We start from the raw sequence: 21,960 nt of genomic DNA on the forward strand, positions 1-21,960 counted from the left end.
ACATGCATTTGAAAGCTGAGGAAAATGGGTCGTTCAAGACATTGTTCAGAAGAACAGCGTACTTTGATTAAAAAGTTGATTAGAGAGGGGAAAACCTATAAAGAGGTGCAAAAAATGATAGGCTGTTCAGCTAAAATGATCTCCAATGCCTTAAAATGGAGAGCAAAACCAGAGAGACGTGGAAGAAAACGGAAGACAACCATCAAAATGGATAGAAGAATAACCAGAATGGCAAAGGCTCAGCCAATGATCACCTCCAGGATGATCAAAGACAGTCTGGAGTTACCTGTAAGTACTGTGACAGTTAGAAGACGTCTGTGTGAAGCTAATCTATTTTCAAGAATCCCCCGCAAAGTCCCTCTGTTAAAAAAAAGGCATGTGCAGAAGAGGTTACAATTTGCCAAAGAACACATCAACTGGCCTAAAGAGAAATGGAGGAACATTTTGTGGACTGATGAGAGTAAAATTGTTCTTTTTGGGTCCAAGGGCCACAGGCAGTTTGTGAGACGACCCCCAAACTCTGAATTCAAGCCACAGTACACAGTGAAGACAGTGAAGCATGGAGGTGCAAGCATCATGATATGGGCATGTTTCTCCTACTATGGTGTTGGGCCTATTTATCGCATACCAGGGATCATGGATCAGTTTGCATATGTTAAAATACTTGAAGAGGTCATGTTGCCCTATGCTGAAGAGGACATGCCCTTGAAATGGTTGTTTCAACAAGACAATGACCCAAAACACACTAGTAAACGGGCAAAGTCTTGGTTCCAAACCAACAAAATTAATGTTATGGAGTGGCCAGCCCAATCTCCAGACCTTAATCCAATTGAGAACTTGTGGGGTGATATCAAAAATGCTGTTTCTGAAGCAAAACCAAGAAATGTGAATGAATTGTGGAATGTTGTTAAAGAATCATGGAGTGGAATAACAGCTGAGAGGTGCCACAAGTTGGTTGACTCCATGCCACACAGATGTCAAGCAGTTTTAAAAAACTGTGGTCATACAACTAAATATTAGTTTAGTGATTCACAGGATTGCTAAATCCCAGGAAAAAAAAATGTTTGTACAAAATAGTTTTGAGTTTGTACAGTCAAAGGTAGACACTGCTATTTTTTTGAACACACCCCTTTCAACTAATTGCCCAATTGCACAGCCTTAAGAGCGTGCATATCATGAATGCTGGGTCTCATTTGTTTTCTGACAATCTACTGAACCTACTGGTAACTTGTTTGCCACGTAGCAATAAAAAATATACTAAAAACCTGGATTATTCTGGTTAGTCACATTGTACTGCTATTATTTTGAACAATACTGTATATATATATATATATATATATATATATATATATATATATATATATATATATATTAGGGGTGTAACGGTTCACAAAATTCACGGTTCGGTTCGATACGATTCACTGGTGTCATGGTTCGGTTCGGTACGGTTCGGTACGTTTTAGATACAGCAAAAAAAAATTGGCAGATAAATTTCCTTGATTTTTAAAAAATGTTTAATTTATTAAAACTAACAAAGTATGTTTTTTTTTTTTACACTGAACAATGATGGAGCTATTCTTTACCCATCTTCTATGGTGTTTTCTTAGCAGCATACTGTATAAAACAAAAACAAAAAAAATGAAAATGTTATATTGTTGTAGTAGTTATGAACAATTACAAAGATGTAACTTTTTATATGGAACTCTATAACTCTTTATATTGAGTGTGTTTTTACTCAATTGGCTTATGTTTTTTGGAACAAAGCAGGAATTACGGTCTGGCTGGAAAGGGCGCGTGAAGGAATATTGTAACGGGGCTCAATTACGCATGTTCTTAAAACCTGCGTTTTCACTACAGAGTAAGGCGCTCGCTCACTCAGTGCATGCTGAAGGCTCGTTGCAAAATGGCTAAAGGGTCTTTCACACAGGACGCGGTACGCGTGGCGCTGGACCCTGGGCTCAGCGTTGCCCTTCAGATACAACGCGATTTGCGCTGCACTATGCCAAGAGCAAAGTAGGTGGAGTTTTCAAAACTGCCCGTGCATACGTTCTATTTATAACAGTTCTTCTATCTAATAACGTGCAGGCCTGTTAATTGTATCGTACTGCTCAGGAAATTCCGACACAGTACAGTACTAGTCCATTTTGATTTCCACGCTTGTTTGGATGCCCCGATCGATTGGTAAAGTGCACCCAAACACCAGACCTGTTGGTTATTGGAGGATCTTCTATTTCTGGTCTGTTAAACGCATTAGCCATTTTTGCAACGAGCCTTCAGCGCATACTGAGTGAGCGAGCGCCTGACTGAGTAGCCTAACATAAACATATAAGTTGGTGGGTTTTTTTCTTCTCCGGGGGTGTCAGGGGCGTTGCCTGTTACGTCGTTTGGGTTATTGTGCAACCTTGTTGAATGCATATCATTATATTTCACAATTTTTTATTTATTTTCCAAATATAATTAATTAGTCCAATGAACCGTTCGGTACATAATGCGTACCGCGTACCGAACCGAAAGCGTCGTACCGAACGGTTCAATATGAATATGCGTATCGTTACACCCCTAATATATATATATATATATATATATATATATATATATATATAATAAACAAATGTTAAAAAATTTAAATAAACAATATATTTTAAACCCCTTCCCTAAACTCCCTTCACACTATTAAAAGGAAAAATGTAAACACAGAAATAAAATTACAATTTTAAAAAGTAAATAAAAATGCAATTAACCAAAACATTTTAAATACATTTTAAAAACATTAAATAAAATATTATTTTAAAAATTCTATAAAAGCCCTCCCCCAAACTTCCTGCACCCCTCTAAAAAAACATTTGAATAAAATATATAGACATAAATTAAATATTTAAAATTAACTTAAATATTTAACATAAAACATTATGTCTTTCAAAACATTTAAATGTTTTAATAAATCTAAGTTTAAGACACCTCCCCCCATGCTTCTCCCCACAAAAAATAATGAATAAATAAACACCTTATGCCTAATGCAATGTCTAAAGATGATGCCAAGTGCACAATCTACTGCCCTGCTCACTGTGTCCAGATCTAATAAAGGGAACTAGCTGCTAGCTAAATAATTCACATGCGTGCTTTGTACAACCACTTGTTCTTCACTTTACTTGTTTTCTGTGCTATTTGTCAAATATCATGTACAAAACAAATACCATAGTGAAGATAGGTGATATGATTATTGTTTACCATGATGTTGCCCATGACTATTAAGAGCAGGCCTCCTATGAGCCATCATGATTCATCACGATTCTGGAAAGCCCACGGCACCTCCTAAGCACTAAACACAAATGAGAGTAGCAATTAAATGGTAGTAATGAACACTAAAGAGAAAATGATTTATTTAGCGAGTCATCTTAAGCTCTAGACACTTGAAAAACTGCTCAGCCATCCGTTTGTCTTTGTGGGATTTATTTGGATGGAGAGGGAGTGTGTCACATGGTGTCAATCTGAATTGCAGATTTGATCTCTTATGTGCATGGCATGCTGGAACTTTCTTGTACTGAGAGACATTCATTTGATAACTGATCATGAAAGTAATTGATAACTAATTCCATGATAGATTAGTTGGGTCGATTAATTGACTATTGAGTGCACTTGATAATGTCCCATATGTGTTTTACATCAGTGAAAGTGACATGACATACAGCCAAGTATGGTGACCCATACTCAGAATTTGTGCTCTGCATTTAACCCATCCAAAGTGCACACACACAGCAGTGAACACACACACACCGTGAACACACACCCAGAGCAGTTGGCAGCCATTTTTGCTGCGGGTGCCCGGGGAGAAGTTGGGGGTTCAGTGCCTTGCTCAAGGGCACCTCAGCCATGGTATTGCCCACCCGAGACTCGAACCCACAACCCTAGGGTTAGGAGTCAAACTCTCTAACCACTAGGCCATGACTTCCCCATCAGGGCATATGCCCTAAATAGTGCACTATATAAAACAATAGGAGGCGATTTCAGAGTACCTTGTTATTTACAGTAGCATCAATATACATTTTAAAATGTATTTTTAAAAAAAAAGGAACATCCTTACTTCCTTTTCTATCGGTCTTTGGTTAGAAAGCCAACAGCTTAGCCTATTAGCTTAGCATAGTGCAAACTAGCTAAAAAAGGCAATTTTTTTCGTAGCTATAGAACAAAACATCATGATAACACAATACATTTTTCATCAGGCATTGCAAACAGCTAACTAATCCACCACCCTAATTCAGAATAGCATATCTCAGCTATTTTAGTATTAGTTATAAAATATTTTTAGTATGTATTCATATTTCAAATATTTTTATATTTTCGGTTTTCATTTTATTTATTTTTTATTTGTTTGTTTTTGGAATTTTAACCATGTTTAGTCATTGTAAATTTTATTTTATTATTATTGTATATTATTGTTATTTATTTATTTATTTTATTTTAGTTGCCAATTTCAATATTTTTATTGTAATATATTTATTTTTTCTTTATTTACTTTATTTCAGTTTGTTGCCAATTTCAATTTCTATTTTTTGTACATAACATAACAAAACACGGCACAGCCTAACATTTATTTCAGCATTTCAATTAACGTTTGTTGTAAAGGTTAAACCACTACATACTACTCTAATTCTGCCAAATCTTTAAAGAAATAGTAAGACTAGCATGCAAGTAAGCAATTTTCATTATTCTGTTGTTGGAGAAAACAGTTAGTCAGAATATACAGTTACTTTTCAATGCCTGTCAAAAGGGAACCATGGAGACATTACTTTTTCTAGCATCACAGTGTAAATATGGCATGTACAGACAAATTATCTGATTATCAAATTAGTTGCAGCCCAAAATGGGGTGTCTACTGCCAAATTATGGTAACATCGTTCAGACCGCCACAATGACTCGGCTCTCTTCCAGGTCAGCATATCCACCAGCGAGGACAGCTCCGAGGTGGGAGCCCCCCTGGGGTGTTCCCCGGACACAGACCGCCCGAGCGACCGATGATTACACTCCACAGGAAAAGATAAATGATGTGGTGTGAGCGAGTCTGAGGCCAAGGCATTCATTTGCTTCCCATGAGACAGTGTGTGTACAACACTCCAAGACTGTGGCCTTTTTCATCTCCTATGACAGGCTGTTTGCTTGTTTTAAAGTATCATAGAACGCTCCCCATACATGCATGATTTAGCACTCAAAATATCGAAGATGTCACTGTACATCTCAGTAGCTGTAACCTCTGAAGGCCTTGATGTTATGGATGATTCACAAGGACAAGGATGTAAGAGGACACATATCAAGTTAATATCATTAATAGGAGAGGTCGAGTTTGATGGCGGTTGTAAAATACGATACCCTCTAAAGGCTCTTCTATACCTCACGCAACCCCTCAACAACAAGACTGACGCAAATCAAGAGGAACTCATTTACTGTAACACACAACCTTAGCCTGTGTTTCAACACACTGCCCACTTGTCACTGTAGCATTGCCCTGTTCCACGCCGTCCTCTTCATTATTCACGCTCACGTCCTCTGGACATTCACAAACTCCCCAGTCAGTCCTCGAGAGCCTCTTATACTCCTTGACCTTCAAACCAATCAGCTTTATGTTGGTCGAAGCCACAAATCCATGGGACCAACTTGAACCTGTTGCTAAATCTGCACGGGGAAATCTTTCACCATCGTGTGAAATTCCCAAATGCATGGATTTCATTTTTAAATGACTGGAGTTTACCTCCAAAAATTCACAGAATAACAGTAAATATGACCAAATTGTCACACATTATTAATCGTCTAGTAGCTGGTGCACCAGGAAGGCTATTACTAAATGATTCAATATAATCACAGACCAGTCAGATATTATTGTTATGACTAGTCAGTTCTCATTGAGTATGTTCACCAAGGTAAATGTAGAACTGTGCAATGGCGTTCAGTAAAACTAATAAAAATCATTTTTGATAACTGAAAGCTTAAATAAAATTAAATATTAAATGAAAACTTAAAAATTCAACTAACATTAGAAATGTCGCCTGAAATAAGTTGTGCTAAATGTTGTACACAAAAATAAATACAGATTAATGAAATCTAAAAGGAAATATCTTAAAAAAAAGAATAAATCATAAAATAAATATATATAAAAAAAACACTACAATAGTATAAGAATAATACAAACATAACCTAGGTAATGTAACTATAATATATAAACAATGAAATACTCTGAAATGCCAGTGCATTTAATAAAATAAAATAAAATACACTTAGGCTATTTCAGCATTACAATTAAATTTTTATTAAAAGGTTAAACACATCCTACTCTTTCTAATTCTGCCATATTGTTATAAAAAATATAATATAATACAAAATGATATAAATACAGTATAATATAATCATAAATCATAAAATAGTATGTTCTGTTGATAATTTATAAAAAAGAAAAAAAAAAGCTGAGAAAAAAATAATCTATCTGAAATTAAGAAACATTTACAAAAAACAGTTCCAAAAACATTGATGTCTCCATATTTTAAATATGGAGAATTTGCTTTGATTCCTTTTTTTCCCCTACTTTCGGGTTCTGTATTCGCTATCTAATTTAAAAATAAAGGGAGAGCTTTAGGACCCAGAGGACACTAGCGTATTGCTTGCATTTAAATTAAAAGCAGATTTCGCTTTTTCTTTTTTCTTTCTTTTTGTCTTCTGAGAGTGGGAGGGAGCAACTGGGAGATGTGGAGGGGGTCTGGAACTGTTTTTGTAGCCAGCCACATCTTGTAGGAAATCCTGAACAAAAAATGTTAACAAGAGACACGAAAACCACGAGGGCTGTGTCTCCCCCAAACACCCCCTGAAAGAGTGTGACAGCAACACGTACACACAAGACAGCTCTATCAGGAAAAACACACACAGGCGATATCTATCCACTGTATCTCCTGCCTAATGTAAAGAACCGAACATAAAAACATGCTCCCCAAGGTCCAAAACAACTCCAACTAACAAAATTACAACCCCACAATGAATTTCCAATAAAACACGGGGGGGCTCGAGGGGAGGAAAGGGGAGCAGAAAAATGAAACCGTATAAAAAGTCAAACGTTTTGTGGGGGAAGCCTGACTGCGATGTCTAATCTAGGCCAGATTACAGACGGACAAGTTCACTTTCTGCGTGCAAGGCCTTAAGGGAAGATTATTGCTTAAGAAATTCTCAAACAAATCAAAACCAAAAAATTCTGAACCCAATTAACTATAACATGAATATTCCACACTAATGCAAATAAGCTGTTTTAAAAGGCTAACAAAAAATGATGAACAGCGAGCGGCCTGGTTCTTTGTGACAGCTGCACGGAGACAACAGGCCACCCCTGTTTGTGGCCGTTTTGTCTTGTCATAATCGCCAAATCTCCAGGACTAACATCCTCCGGCTCGCAGCAGTAAAAGGTTAAAGTTTCCCTTTTTATAACTCTCGCACTGCCGCTCGCATTACCGCACAGGCCTGTTCAGGTGATAGCATGACATTCAAACGCAACATAGTAGCTCCCGTATTCATTCGGCTTATTTGTTGCCGGTGTGGACGCCGTCACCCACGGCTATTAGGCTGTAATGGTTTGGAAGCTGTAAATGTCACTGTGGCTTTTCATCAACTACAGGAAATGGCAGCAGCGGGGCTGCGAGACACCAAGACTTCCCCCAGATAAGTTGTCTTATTGTTAGCGACGGCAAGGGCAAGATGGATCCCAATAAAAGGCAATGAAGCTTCACACTGTAATTACTGTACAACGCTGGAATTCTGGGAAGGTTTCCCCAGGCTTCCACCCCCTTCACTCACTTTTCAGGTGTTGGCAGCATTATGGAGAAAGAATATTGAGGTGTGCCGCTTGGAATCCATTTTTAATTAGATGTGCTGCAGGGGATTGCTTGGACAATAATTATTAGAGCACAACGGGATTCCTTTTAACCAAGTCACAACAGTTTCACTGGACTGGATGGTAGCAAAGCGGTTTTGCCTTCTTTAGTTCTTTTCTTCTTAGATCAAATGTGCATTAAAACATATAAGCACATGTTTTTAATCTCTCACAAGGAAGAAATCCAAAACACGGCTGTAACTACATACCGTGCCAGCCTTATATAATAACACTTTCTGCTTTAAAGAGGTATTTATAACCTAAGAGGTTTTATCTCCAGTAAGAAATCTCTTTTTTCTTTGCCCAGACACTTGGTTGAGCATCGTGTCTGGAACTGTGATGACAGCGGGCAGGTTGAAGGGCCTCTAAGTGTGGCGATGAGGGGAGGACGCTGCTGATAAAGGTGCGGGTCAGTCCTGGGGTCCGTCACTGCCACCTGCGACACACCCCTCCAGCCAAGCATGACCAAAAAAGGGGATTCTCACTGCCAGTCGGACATCCCAGCATGGAACAACAAAAGGAATCACGCCTCACCTCCTGACAAGACACATAGCACAAATACCTTCACACATATAAACATGGGGTGGTATCTGCCATTTTATCAACTTTAAATGAAACATCCAATCAGAAACAAAAGTCAGAATCATTTGCTTTGTAAGAATAATTTGATTAGCATTCATATATCTTCATATCTTTTCTTAATTTCATGTTACGGCCAATATTACAATTCTATACTATTCAAATAGATTTTATAAACATACACACACACTCAAATCTGAGAGGTCTTTCAAAGCATGAGATATTCACCCAATATTGCGACACGAATCACTAGCAGGGTTTCTATCACCCTGCTTTTATGTGCATTTCGAAGTATTGCATCAGAATCGAGTGAAGGAAATGCTGAATTTCTAATAAAATGCCTTAATTCGCAAAAAAGTTTTTACGCTCGCATTAGGTGGTTTTTGACTTCCGCAAAAAAGTGTTAACACGAATATTGGGAGATGGAAATGCATTTTGCAAATGAATTCCTCCAAGCGCATCAAAAAAGTAATGTGACTGCGCTATGGGGCAGTAAATCTTACCAGTGGACCGATCTCGTTCCACAGCATCTAAAATGTTGTTACTATATGGTCATTCGAAAATACCCGAGCAAAGTCTGTCATCAAAGTATTTCTATATAATTGCCTCCCAGAACTGTTAAACAACTTCGTTCCCAAACAGCAGCATCCACCTCCAAAAGTAATAACTGCATTCATTGTGTTTCGTCCGCTCATTCTGAGGTGCAAGTAATTTATTATTAAAAAAACTGTTGTATTAATTAGCTTCTCCTACTTTTAGGATGTAAAAGTACATCTTGATGTAAACATTTTACACTTGTTCACAAATGTTTTGTGCGATATTCCAATTTTGCGCAAATTTGGATGGAAACCAGGCTACTGAAGCATTTCAAATTTAAAGGGGTAGTAATTTAAATGTGTCGTGGTACTCTCGTGAATTGTTGCCGACTGACACGGAAGAGAAGAAATTGTTGACTAAAGTTGTTATTTATTAAGTATTACATATTTTTGTAGCTTCATAAAATTGAAAAGGTTGAACCACTGATATCACGTGGATTGTTTTATCAATGTCCTTAACACCTTTCTGGGCCTTGAATGTGTCAGTTGAGTTGCTGTGCGTGGTCAGAAAGCTATCAGAGTCATTCAAAATAATCTTAATTTATTTTCTGAAGATGAACGAAGGTCTTACAGGTTTGGAACATGAAGGTGAGAAATTAATGACCAAATTTTTTTTCTTAGGTCATCTTTCCCTTTAATTTACGGTTGGTGTTGGCGCAGTGGATAAAACACATGCCTTTGGTGTGAAAGACCCGGGTTCGAATCCACTGTGAGACACCAATGTGTCCCTGAGCAAGACACTTAACCCCTAGTTGCTCCAGAGGTGTGCGAACTCTGACATATATAGCAATTGTAAATCGCTTTGGATAAAAGCGTCAGCTAAATTAATAAATGTTATGTAAATGTAATTTACAGATTTAACATATCACATAAAAAAGACCATTACTACATGTTACTTAATGCATAAAAATTTTATTTTATTATTTAGCTTTTTTTATTTCAGAAAAAAATATAATGCTATATAAAATTGCTTATACCATAATACCAGATTTTGGACATACCACCCACCTCTTCCAAGCGCACATGTAAAGACTAACCCACACCATCAAACATGTCTCTCTCACTGAGTTGAAGGAACAAGTCCGCCCTCTGGATCAAGAATATTTAAGCCCATTTTGGATATTGTAGGTGTAAAACTGCTCAACCAATGTTCCTCAAAGCAACAAAGATCACCATTTCTGTGTTTTTCATGACTAATGAAGCAACAAAATAAATATAATGTGCTAAGTTTTAGCGTGCAGAGGAAGGGGGATGTGTGAGAGTGAAATGGAAAGGCTAGATCTTACTGGTAATAACACTAAAAGAAAGTAAACACAAGTGGTAGAGGTAATGAGCTTCAGAGGCCGTATGGGAATTTGGTTAGGTGGGCCAACATACATCTCACCCCTACTTTACACAGTTTCCGCCTCTCTCTCTCTCTCTCTCTCTCTCTCTCTCTCTTTCTCCCTCCCCCACTTCTCCTGCCTCATGCCATTCCCCTCAACTTCTCCAGTCTCCTCCAATTCTCTAATGAGAAAAAGCTGGTAGGAAAATCCTGGACTGATTCCTATATAAACTTACAGACATCTCACGGAACAGCCCAGGGAGAAAGAGAGAGGTAGAGAGAGTGTTGAGAGGTTGAAGACTGGCAGGGGGCGGCCGAGCAAGAACAGTGACAAAAAGGTAATATAGAAGATAAATATATAGACTCATTCAAAGAAGAACACAAAAGACATAAAGCTTTCCAAGAGCCTCACATTTTGATAAGACTGAGTGTTTGTTAAACAACAAATTCCGCTGGATTCATTCCTTCTCCTTTCTTTGTTTGTAGTGTGAATTCAGATCAGATATGCGGACAATTATGAGTAAATATTCCGAATGAAGCAGTCCGATATACTGATTGAGGATTTCCACTTAGAAACCCACGAGGATAAAATAGTACAACCTCATATATTTTTGGACATAATTCTACACAAAAAATACACTACCATCTTTTATGATTACAAAATTTGAGGTTTTTATAGACATTCAAACCAATTCATTATTAAGCCCAGCAGATTAACATACAGATCATTTTCTATGTGAAAATATCTAGCACACACATGTATTGAATGAACAATCAGAATTTAGCTTAGTGGTGGACCGATTTACCGCCAAGGCAAATATGTGACCCTGGAGCACAAAACTTCTTAAGTCACACAGGTATATTTGTAGCAATAGCCAATAAAACATTATATGGGTCAAATGATAAATTTTTCTTTCATGCCAAAAATCATTAGGATATTAAGTAAAAATCATGTTCCATGAAGATATTTTGTACATTACCTACCGTAAATATTTATCAGTAATATGTATAGCTAAGGACTTAATTTGGACAACTTTAAAGACTCTTTTCTCAATATTTACGACTATAAGTCGCACCTGAGTATAAGTCGCATCAGTCCAAAGAACCAAGAACCAAGAGAAAACATTACCATTTACAGCCACAAGAGGGTGCTCTACACTGCTCAGTGTAGACTACACGAGCACTGAGCAGCATCTCTGGCTGCATAGAGCGCTCTCTGGTGGCTGTAGACGGTAATGTTTTCTCTTGGTTAATTTCTCCTGGTTCATGTCAACTTATAGCCCGGAAAATACGGTAGATTATTTTATCAGAATGTCAGCATCTGAGCACACCGAATGCTCAATATCGGTCGATCACTAATTTAGCTTGCATAAATGTACATAAAAATCCAAATGTTAGCACAGCAATGCAAACAAATCCAAATGCACTGACTGTTCGGTGAAGGACGACCCAAACAATCTAATCATCCTATAATACCACATACAGTAAAACTGAGAAAAATTTGTATGGTTTTTATTTTAAAAGTTTCATACAAAAACGTTTATGAGATCAAATATCCGACTACATGTCTATTTGGAAAGCTAATATTTAAATGTATTTTCCAAACAGCACCTATATGGGCAAACAAAAGTATTCTGTATTGAGGCCATTAGATAGAGCACAGCACACAGCACCACTGGCTCTCAGCTGAAGTAAGACATGTACATGTACCTCCACATCTCCCTGAAGCTGAAGTAAGACATGTAATAGAGGACTAATTTAAAGGACAGACTAGTCTGGCTGTAATTATAACTTCCCTTCTTGTTCAAATAGAGGGCTTATAGATGTCTGGCTTTGACGGGACCCTGTAATGAGCCACTGTATATTAATTCACAGACTTGGCATATGTGGGATCCAGCCTGAAATGTGTTATGGGGTGGGGGGGCTTAAAAAAAGGAAAAAATTGAATTATGAAATATTGAACACCTAGTAATGACCATTTTCTGCATGGCAAAATTGACTTCATCCCTCCGGCTTAAGCAGCTTTTTATGTTTATGCTCAATTTCTGGTTGTCAAATGAAGGAATTGTGGCCTAAATTGTGATTAATTGACAATAGTTAGTGCAATGATTGCCTCCAGAGTCAAAATCTGTCTTCATAAATCAACAGTATGAGCATTTGGCAACAAAACCACCAATTATAGCAAGAGTAACAATGCATAAGGAACAGAATGCTGCCAAGCCAAGCACATTGGCAAAATTATAAAAGTACATAACAGACAGTAGCAGGACGTGCCAGTAACACAAACCATTTAGAAAAAAAAACAGTGAGAGAGTTACTCTCAGGATGGGATCATTTCCTAATGAACAGGATTTTTGCAAGCTCTCTTTATACATCCTTAAACATACATAGCTGATATTAATCACATACTTGGCTCACCAGCAATGTAGATTTGTGACAATACACAGGAGTTCTTTGGTAATTAATGAGCAGCTACAGCAGGTGAAATGGATGCACGTGGCATGTTTTTCACCTCGTGTTTCCAGGTCTGGGAGTTCTGGCTGTGCTCAGAGGTTGAGAATAGTGTCGCGTGTGACGCTGCGGAGAGGAATATTACCATAGAGCTGATGACATCACTGATTTTCAAGATCAACAAAAGCTCATATTTCAAAGGTTTGATTTAAAAAAGCAATATTAAAATCTCATATACGCTGGTCTGGATAGTTTTCACCCCCATTTTCTGCCTGCATTTTCTGCTGATTAAATTAGAGCAAAAAAGAAAGAAAGAATTCATTTGACAGTCAATAAAAATGTAACTGGCAATATCAATATATTGATTGCAGCCCCTTGAATCTTATCAAATTGTAATCATATCGCGATATGTTTTAAGGTATCTGCAAATATTGTATCACTGCAAAGTCAGAATGTGTTGTGATGAAAAATCTGATTTACACCCCTAGATATTAACTGTAACATTGTTTTAGAATTAAGCACACTAAATAGACATGTTACATTGACAGACCTAATAATTGCCATTTGATTTCATTAAAAGTAAGAACAGATTAGAATCTGTCTAGTGCTTGTTATCTGACCGACAGCTACAAAACTGAAATCTCCATGTCCTGAGAAGATGTCTACCGTCTGCTCAAGCTGAAGGCTGTTAGATGAACGCTCATCTAACAGCCTCAATGGTGCAGCACTGGAGTTTAATGGGTTTGATTTTTCAGTTATCAGATTAAATCCACAGGAAAACACATGAGACATGAGGTGCTCAAATGCTGAATGTGTACCTACTCACAGTACGTGTGTTTTACCATGGCCTTTACTGAAGAAACCACTGGTTTTGTCTCAGTCCCTTGAGAATTCCAAAATCCAGCATATGCGTTATCAGACACTTATCTACTGACCTTGTTTTTTAGGGTCTGGAGATGGTCTTGAGACTTAAATAGCTACAGTACTGTTGGGTGTGTTTGCGGCGTTATCACAGATAGCGGAGCATGTTGGAGATGGCTGATATTGTTTTGGCCATGTGCAGAGAAAGTTCTGTGATGTTTAAGTCCATTGTGAGGATGCGGAGTGGGATCTTGTGAGCTCTGTTATATACGATGCCTGGAGGACACATAACGAAGGCCCTGTTGGTTTTTCTTGCACTTTAATAATTTAATTAATTTCCAATTTTCTTATGGAATTTCTGGCAGCAATACATTATTTAGTGCACTGATATGTTATTTACAAGATCTAGCTAAATTAATGCTATATGATATTAAATAAGTATATTTTACATAAACCAAGAGAGTTTAGCTTAGCTAGAATTTTACTACAAATCTAAATAGCAGTTGTTACGGAAAAAGTAGAAATGCATCTGTGTTTTTAAATTAACAAACTAAAGGTTAACCAAAGTCCAAAATCCTAAAATTGCATCAGCAATCTGAGCATTTTACTATAGCATCGCTATGGCACATCACTCTGTCTCTTGTAAACATTTCAGAAGAATTTGCTTTTTTCAAAATTGTTTTCTATTTTCAACAGTTTAACTGAAGGGAAAATAAATACTTTTTATGGTAATACATAGAGTAATGTACAGAGAGACCACAAAAAAACACATTACTGAATTTTAAATCACATCGGCACTGTTTGCAACTGACTACAAACTCTCTGCAAAATCAAAACACAGACACACATATAAACAAAATAAACTAGAAGGTAAGGCAGAGGGTAGTTTAGATCCAATGTGAATGCAAAGAGAACTTTCTTCTATTCAGATCACTTTGTGTGTCTACTGAAAGTGTTTTTTTTTTTGTTTTTTTTTACAATGGTTTTTAGTGTTGTTTATTGCTTTTAAAGTTATTTATTATGCCTGTCAAATTATTAATCTTGATTAATTGCATCCAAAATAAAAGTTTGTTTACATAATATATGCGTATACTGTGTATATTTATTGTTGTATGTATACAATATATAGTATATTTTTACATATTTAAGGAACACACACACACACATTTATATACATATGATTTATGTCAAATAATTAATTGTTGTTTATTGCTTTTAAAGTTATTTATTATGCCTGTCAAATGATTAATCTTGATTAATTGCATCCAAAATAAAAGTTTGTTTACATAATATATGTGTGTACTGTGTATATGTATTATGTATATATAAATACATACATTTACATATTTAAAAAAACATAAGTTATATTATGGAATCAATTAATTACAATTAATTGTTTAACATCCCTTTTATTTATTATGGTGCGATTTCTATTAGTTTGCATTAAATTTGTATATTAAATTACAATGTCAAAGATATTTCGAATACAAATGTAAAAAAAAAACAACACATGCAGACTATGTAATATTATTTATATAAAAAAAATATATAATTAATCATTTATATAATTAAATCAGTTTAATAATTGAACTACGCCGTATGACTGTTTCAATTTCAAAGCAATTAATCGTGCATTCCAACATTCGAAAGAGGACTTTCAAATGGTAGTTTACTTCTGTAACCCGAACTGTCTCTCTCACTCTTACACAAGCTTTCTTAAGTGCGCGCACACACACACACACACATACACACAAACAATCCCAAAATGCAGAAGCTACAGATGAAATCCTGGAGGTTCCAGAGAAAACCCCATGACGGAGGACAAGTCAAAGGTTCAATAAACTATAGTAACCCTCAAGGGAGAAAAGATCTAATGACTGACAGGATACAAACACAGAATGATGAATCACAAAGACTGCAGAATCGTTTCCTAATGGCAACCAGACGCACAAGGACGCTTTCAATACTTGTGAATCAATAATACAAAGAGACTTTTTTAATGAACTGATTGAGCGATCAACTGACGCACATGCCAAATTGCAAATGAGATTGTCAGCCGTTGCAACACAGACAAATTCAAATTTCTAGTTTTACATCCCAAGAGTGGAAGTATGAAAATGAGCTTGTCCAAAGAATCTTAAATGGGACAAACACTTTCACATGCTTCCAATGGGATGAACAGAGCATCGATCTGAGATACTTTACAAACTATTAAAAAACAGTGACCTTTATCTAATGCCTACAGAGATGTATTAAAGGTCACCTATGAAGACCATACATATAAATAAAAGCTCTCGGCTAATAATGAGTCCCAGATATTCAAACCCCACTCCACACCACAACAATGATCTAAAAACAGAATTTGCTGCACAAGGAATCATTACATGAGATGGCACCATAAGAGATGAACTGTCTCGACACATAAATCTGCAAGACGTTGCACAGAGGACACTCCCGTTTATGCAAATGCCACTGTACGCTATGATTTGTCCTTGCACTGTAGACTCAGCATCACGTTTGACTGTATTACACTTACTTTACTTAACCACCTTTTCATAGCTATTTAAAATCAAAATAAACAGCCAGCCTATTCATTGATCTCGACTGGACGGTAAACAGATTGTGTGCGCAGCTGTGCAGCATGATGATTCAAGGAGAGGGAATTCCACATCTTTTTCTTGACCACAGTTAATAGGATCCCTTTTGGCTCAGTCCTTTCCTAAGCGCATGAGCACACCGGACCGACGGGAACACTGTAGAAACAGTGGCATTTAAGAATATGCAAATGCGATGGCACAAGCGGACTTTATCCTCTCTGAGGAATACTAGACCATCAGGCCTGGAGAACCACAGGGCCCGTTTACACCCAGTGGCACTGTGTTTCATAAGCAAAGCTTATTTTTTAGGGATGTGGGCTCGTCTAATGGGGGAAGAGCGTGAGGAGGTTGAGAAACAAGAATGGGGGAAAGATGATTGTGTTTGATTGGGCAGCCTTTCAGAGCCCACAAGTCTCATCATATTTCCTACTGAAGAAAAACAAAGCATTTGAACCCAGACATCACAATCACGTCCAGCCAGCTCGTTCGATCCAAAAGAGCATTCTTTCCTTCGGCGAGGCTGCTGCGAGTCCGTCGGAAACCAAACAGATCACCTACACCCAGAATCAGTCAGACTGCAAGTGCACACCTCTGACTCACACATGCAAACCACATCCCTTCCTCACACGCTCGCAATCAGGTCCATTTTCTCCTCTTTCTGCGTAACGTCTGGCAGCTAAACAAGGAGTCCTCTTAAGGTACAAAATGAAATCATCTTGAGAGCTTTAACGACACCCTAAAATTAGAGTCATTAGGACTAGATCGAAGTGACTAATCTAAACCACTTGTTAGGCGCTCCTACTGAAAGCTAAGCTAGGATTGACTGGTTTTCACTTAAATAATTAACTAATCGCAAAGTTTGGAATTCAATGTGGCTATTGATTTCTTCTCAATATTTTCTCAGAGGGAGTCATTTGAACCCTTCATCTGATCCTGTAGAAAGTAAAAGCAGTGAACTTAATTCCATGAAGATATAGGCCCAATGCAATTTTGGGCTGAATTTTAGGCACTGCCAACACAATTCATAATTCTACTATTTTATGTTTTGACAAATTGGTCGTTACTTTGTAGAATAAGCTTACGCCCCATTGATGGTTAGTTTTAGAGGTGGACCTCCATGCTTACTTTTTCAAAACAAATTTTCATATGAACCACATCATAAAAGTCACACAAAAAGGGAACCTTATAAAACATTTATGCACTGTTTCTCATGAGAAAAGCACTGCAATCTGATAAACCATAAACCAGTGCATAGACATTTCTTTTTTAGATAACCTTGCCTTACAGAAAGATGTTAAATATCAAACTGTGATGATAAAAAGCCAAAGGCACTTTGTGTTCACAGTTCTTAGCTCTAGAAATTCTAGACACCAAGCAAATAACTTAACTCATCAGTGCTAATAAATGAGGTAATGCCATAAAGTGCCTCAGAGCGATGCCTTGTTGGCCAGTTAATGGAATATAATGACTTTCCTCAGCTTGTTTGTCATACAAACGCACCAAACTGTGTTAAGACAGTTATGAGCCTGCTGAGGTAACATTAATGCTTGCCAAAACTCATAAATTCTAATATTCTGCAGGATCTATCGCGTTGTCTTCAACAGCCCTAGCGGAATAAAAGGCCTTTAATTTGTAGCTATCAAGCTATCAGCATAATTGGGACATCAAAATAAAATAAAAATTGCGTGTGTTTGGGAGTGGTTTTCTCGATTTACCTGATCTCCAAAGATGACAACTTAAAGCTAGAAGTATTTATTCATATTGTGTCGAATACGTTGTTTTCAAACCTAAGACAGCGCCCGGCGGCGTTCGCCGTGGCGCGTCCTACCTGAACAGGTGAATGCCATCCAGGTGAGGCAAAGGACTTGCATTTGAGTTTGAAAGGATATGGATTGCAAACCATTTTCAGACACCAACTCCTTGGGCGCGTGGTCTGCTTCAGATAGAAAAACACAACCGGTGCCAAAGACGGATAGGGCAAGGGTTCCCCGTCGCAAGCGGACGCCTCCTCCGCCGCTGCTCCGGCTGCGCTCTCCCGCCTCTCGCCTCCATCAGACTCAAGCTCATTGCGCTCCCCGCCACCGGACAGGTCGTTAAGTCGTATAAAAGTCCTTGGAAGAGAGGAGCTACCCTCTGCTTCCCTCAACTGATGGTCCTCGGAGATATTTCCTCCATCTTCAGCCATCATTCACCCCCTTGAGGAGAGAAAACGCATGCATTACCAGCTGTACAATAGAAAAAGAAATCTGATTTTACGCAATTTTTTACAAAACATAAAAAAATAAAAGCCATGATAGAAGAGCGTACATGTCTATTTACACGTTTGTAAATAAAATGATACTTAATGAAATGTATTAAGAATAAATGTATTTTGAGTTTATTCTTTATTGACGTCGGTGCATTTGAAACAAAGAAGAGCCTATACAGTATATAAAAGGCAGGACTTTTGAGACTATTGAGATTTTACAGGCTGGTATTCAGTGATGAACTGATGGAACTGTACTAAGAAAAAGACAACAACAAGCCACACACAATTCGATATTGTACTTTTGGTGTCCTATCATTAAATAAATAAATACTTAATTAAATAATAATAATTCTACGTTGTAAATAAATGCCAATTATGACTTACTTTTAAACTTGGTACTACATTTTAATATGATTACACAACATAATGATCAGGCAAATGAGCGTGGTGATGTTTAACAATAATTCAGTCAAATGTAATAAATGCACTTTAAATTTCTTACCTTTAATTGCTTCTGACAGTATGCCCAAATCGAGCTTACTCATCGCATGATCATTTCGGTTGCAAAAGCAGTCCAAATGATGGTATTGAACAAGATCAGAGGGAGCTCACAGGCTGTGTTTCCAGGTGGCAGTTACAGCGCAAGCAGGTTTATGGGTATCTCAGTGACTTGGACATCATGCATTAAGATTTCAACATTGTATTTCGATGACCAACAACCAGATCAAAACAAGGCAGGTCCTGCAAAACTGCTTCCCAATCCTGAATTGTGCGCTTCGCTCGTTTACTCCGCGTGCGCGCACTTAAAAGTAGGCTAATGATCAAATATTACAATTTCATGTTTTTTATTCTTTTCTATTAGATCACCGCACGATCCACTGCTCTAAAGTATTCACAACAGTGACAATTATAGATCCAATTAGTAAAATCCTTCAGAATCTTTTCTAAAGGTGCAAGCAGTGATTTCTGTCTGCATATGAAAAGGAAAAGCTTAAGCTCGAGCTGAAAGGATGCGCAAGAGAGCTCTCTGTGCTGAAGTCTTGTCTATTATTGCGAAAATACACAAGTCTCCAATGATTCTCCCAGTCGGCAAAACGGTCTATAGCACGAATCCGCTCATGCGAACCAATTCACAGCTGGATTCGCGTTCAACTTCCAATCCCCGCCCCTCGAAGGCGCGTCCACCAATCAGAGACGACAATAACTCTGCCTCTCTTTTGATTGCATTAAAGAAATGTCAATCAACACTGTACTAACATGTCTGGTGAAACAGCTGGAACCTTATTGTTTACACTGAATCAATAAAACTAGGAAGAGTTTGGAACCGGACCAAACAGACTATATGTTTCAAACGTGTTTATTATGCAACGACTTTTTATGTCAAGAAACAGAAAGGAAACTATATATATATAGGCTATATGTGTGATGAGAACGACCAGTGCAGGAGTTTTCAAACTTGTTGACATCAATGACCCCTTCCTAAAATATAGTGTGATGGGGATTTTTTATTTTTATTTTATTATTATTTTTTTTTATAAAAGCACAGTAATAAAACATTGTCTGGAAAATATTTACTTTGTTAAAAATTGAACTAGTCTTCACATTATTGAAGTAGCTTACTGTTAAATGTATTACAATGGAGAATTTTATATATATATATATATATATATATATATATATATATATATATATATATATATATATATATATATATATATATATATTACAATGGGAACATTTTCAGTTGGATATAATCACATGATTTCTGGAAGCAAATTTAGATAATACAATAAAAATGTAAGAAATATTGTGTTGTGTTGAGTTGGTATATTGTCACGCCCATGGACTTTTTGTTGTATTCTTTACATGTGTGCTCTGTGTGGCCCAGTTTTTCCCTCGTTTGATTATGTTAGTCAAAGACCTGATCCTCTTCACCTGTCTGTCCTTTGTCAGCTACCCTACTTTAGTTGTAGTCTGTTCAATTCTGTTTTGTCCGGTATTGTTGATGTTACCCTGTGTGTTAGACCTTTTTCTTCGTGTGGATTACCATTAAAATGACTTGTTGCAATCTTCGCCTCCCTAACAGCAGTACTGTGATAAGTATTTGTTTATTATGACAGCCCTAAAAAAAATGGCTATTGTAAACTGTCTTTAAAATTGTACGGCCCCCGTGTCCCTGGAAGGACCCCCTGCCATTGTTCATTATCTCTGACTGTCCTGCAACAGGAGTTAAGAAAGTTGAATCTTCCTTTCTTAGATTGGAACTTTTCATAAAACAAATCATAAAACATTTTGCACCACTCTAAACAATATTAAAATAGGATTATAATTTATATATATATATATATATATATATATATATATATATATATATATATATATATATCCTTTTTTTTTTTTTTTAAGGATAAGGCACCCAAAATTATTTTTTACTTTTTTATTTATTTTGGTCATTTACTCACCCTGAAGTTGTTCTGTAAATCTGTATCAGTTTCTTTCTTCAACTGAACACAAAAGAAGATATTTTGAATAATGTTGTTAACCAAATAGTTTCTGTTCCCTGTTGACTTTCATAGTATTTTCCATAAGTCAGCAGGGACCAGCAAGTGTTTAGTTTCGAGTGTAGTTTAGTGCAGTGAATAATGACAGAATTTTCATTTTTGGATGAACTATCCATCCCTTTAATGGAAGTTTAATAAAATTACCATAGTTTAATATAAATGACTTTTACAGCCAGTTTGAATCTAATAAAAAAATTTGGGCAGTAACTGAGTTTAAGTAAGTAGGTGGAAATGTTAAAGTCTAGTCTACATGACTGGAGATTTTTAAAACCATTAGATTAAAGCACAGAGATGATGAACCAAAAGCGTTTCTCATTAGCGGAAGTCAAATTCTTAAAAAAGTTTTCCTTGATTGCAATGTACTTGACACTATGATTTAATGAGATGAAACGCTGGCATGGGGAACATATGAAAAGTAACAGTACTTGAAATGTCCTTGTTTTTGTATATTCTACCATTTAAACAGGATGAATGTGTCCTCCCAAATAACATTTCTATCTTTAACATACAATAACAGTTCAGTACATTATCTAGGACATTATCATTTATTAGTGTTAGTTATTTATTATCAAGTTATTGCAGATTAGAACAACTAAAGATAACTGCATGTTTAGTAAAATATTTGAAATGTTGTTCCAGAGGTACATACAGTAGCTCCACAGTACTTCACAATGTGTGGCTGCACATTATGAAACACCTTGTAACACAGAGGTAGAATGTCTTTAATCATGTCTATAAAATATGATCAACTGTAAAAGACCCACTTTCTGCACAGCATTGCTCTACTTTACATTGAACTTTAAAGTGCAATAGCATGTAAGAGTGGGTAAACCAAGTTTCCCT

This window comes from Carassius gibelio, chromosome B12 (genome assembly GCF_023724105.1).
Source record: "Carassius gibelio isolate Cgi1373 ecotype wild population from Czech Republic chromosome B12, carGib1.2-hapl.c, whole genome shotgun sequence".
Classification (NCBI taxonomy): Eukaryota; Metazoa; Chordata; class Actinopteri; order Cypriniformes; family Cyprinidae; genus Carassius; species Carassius gibelio.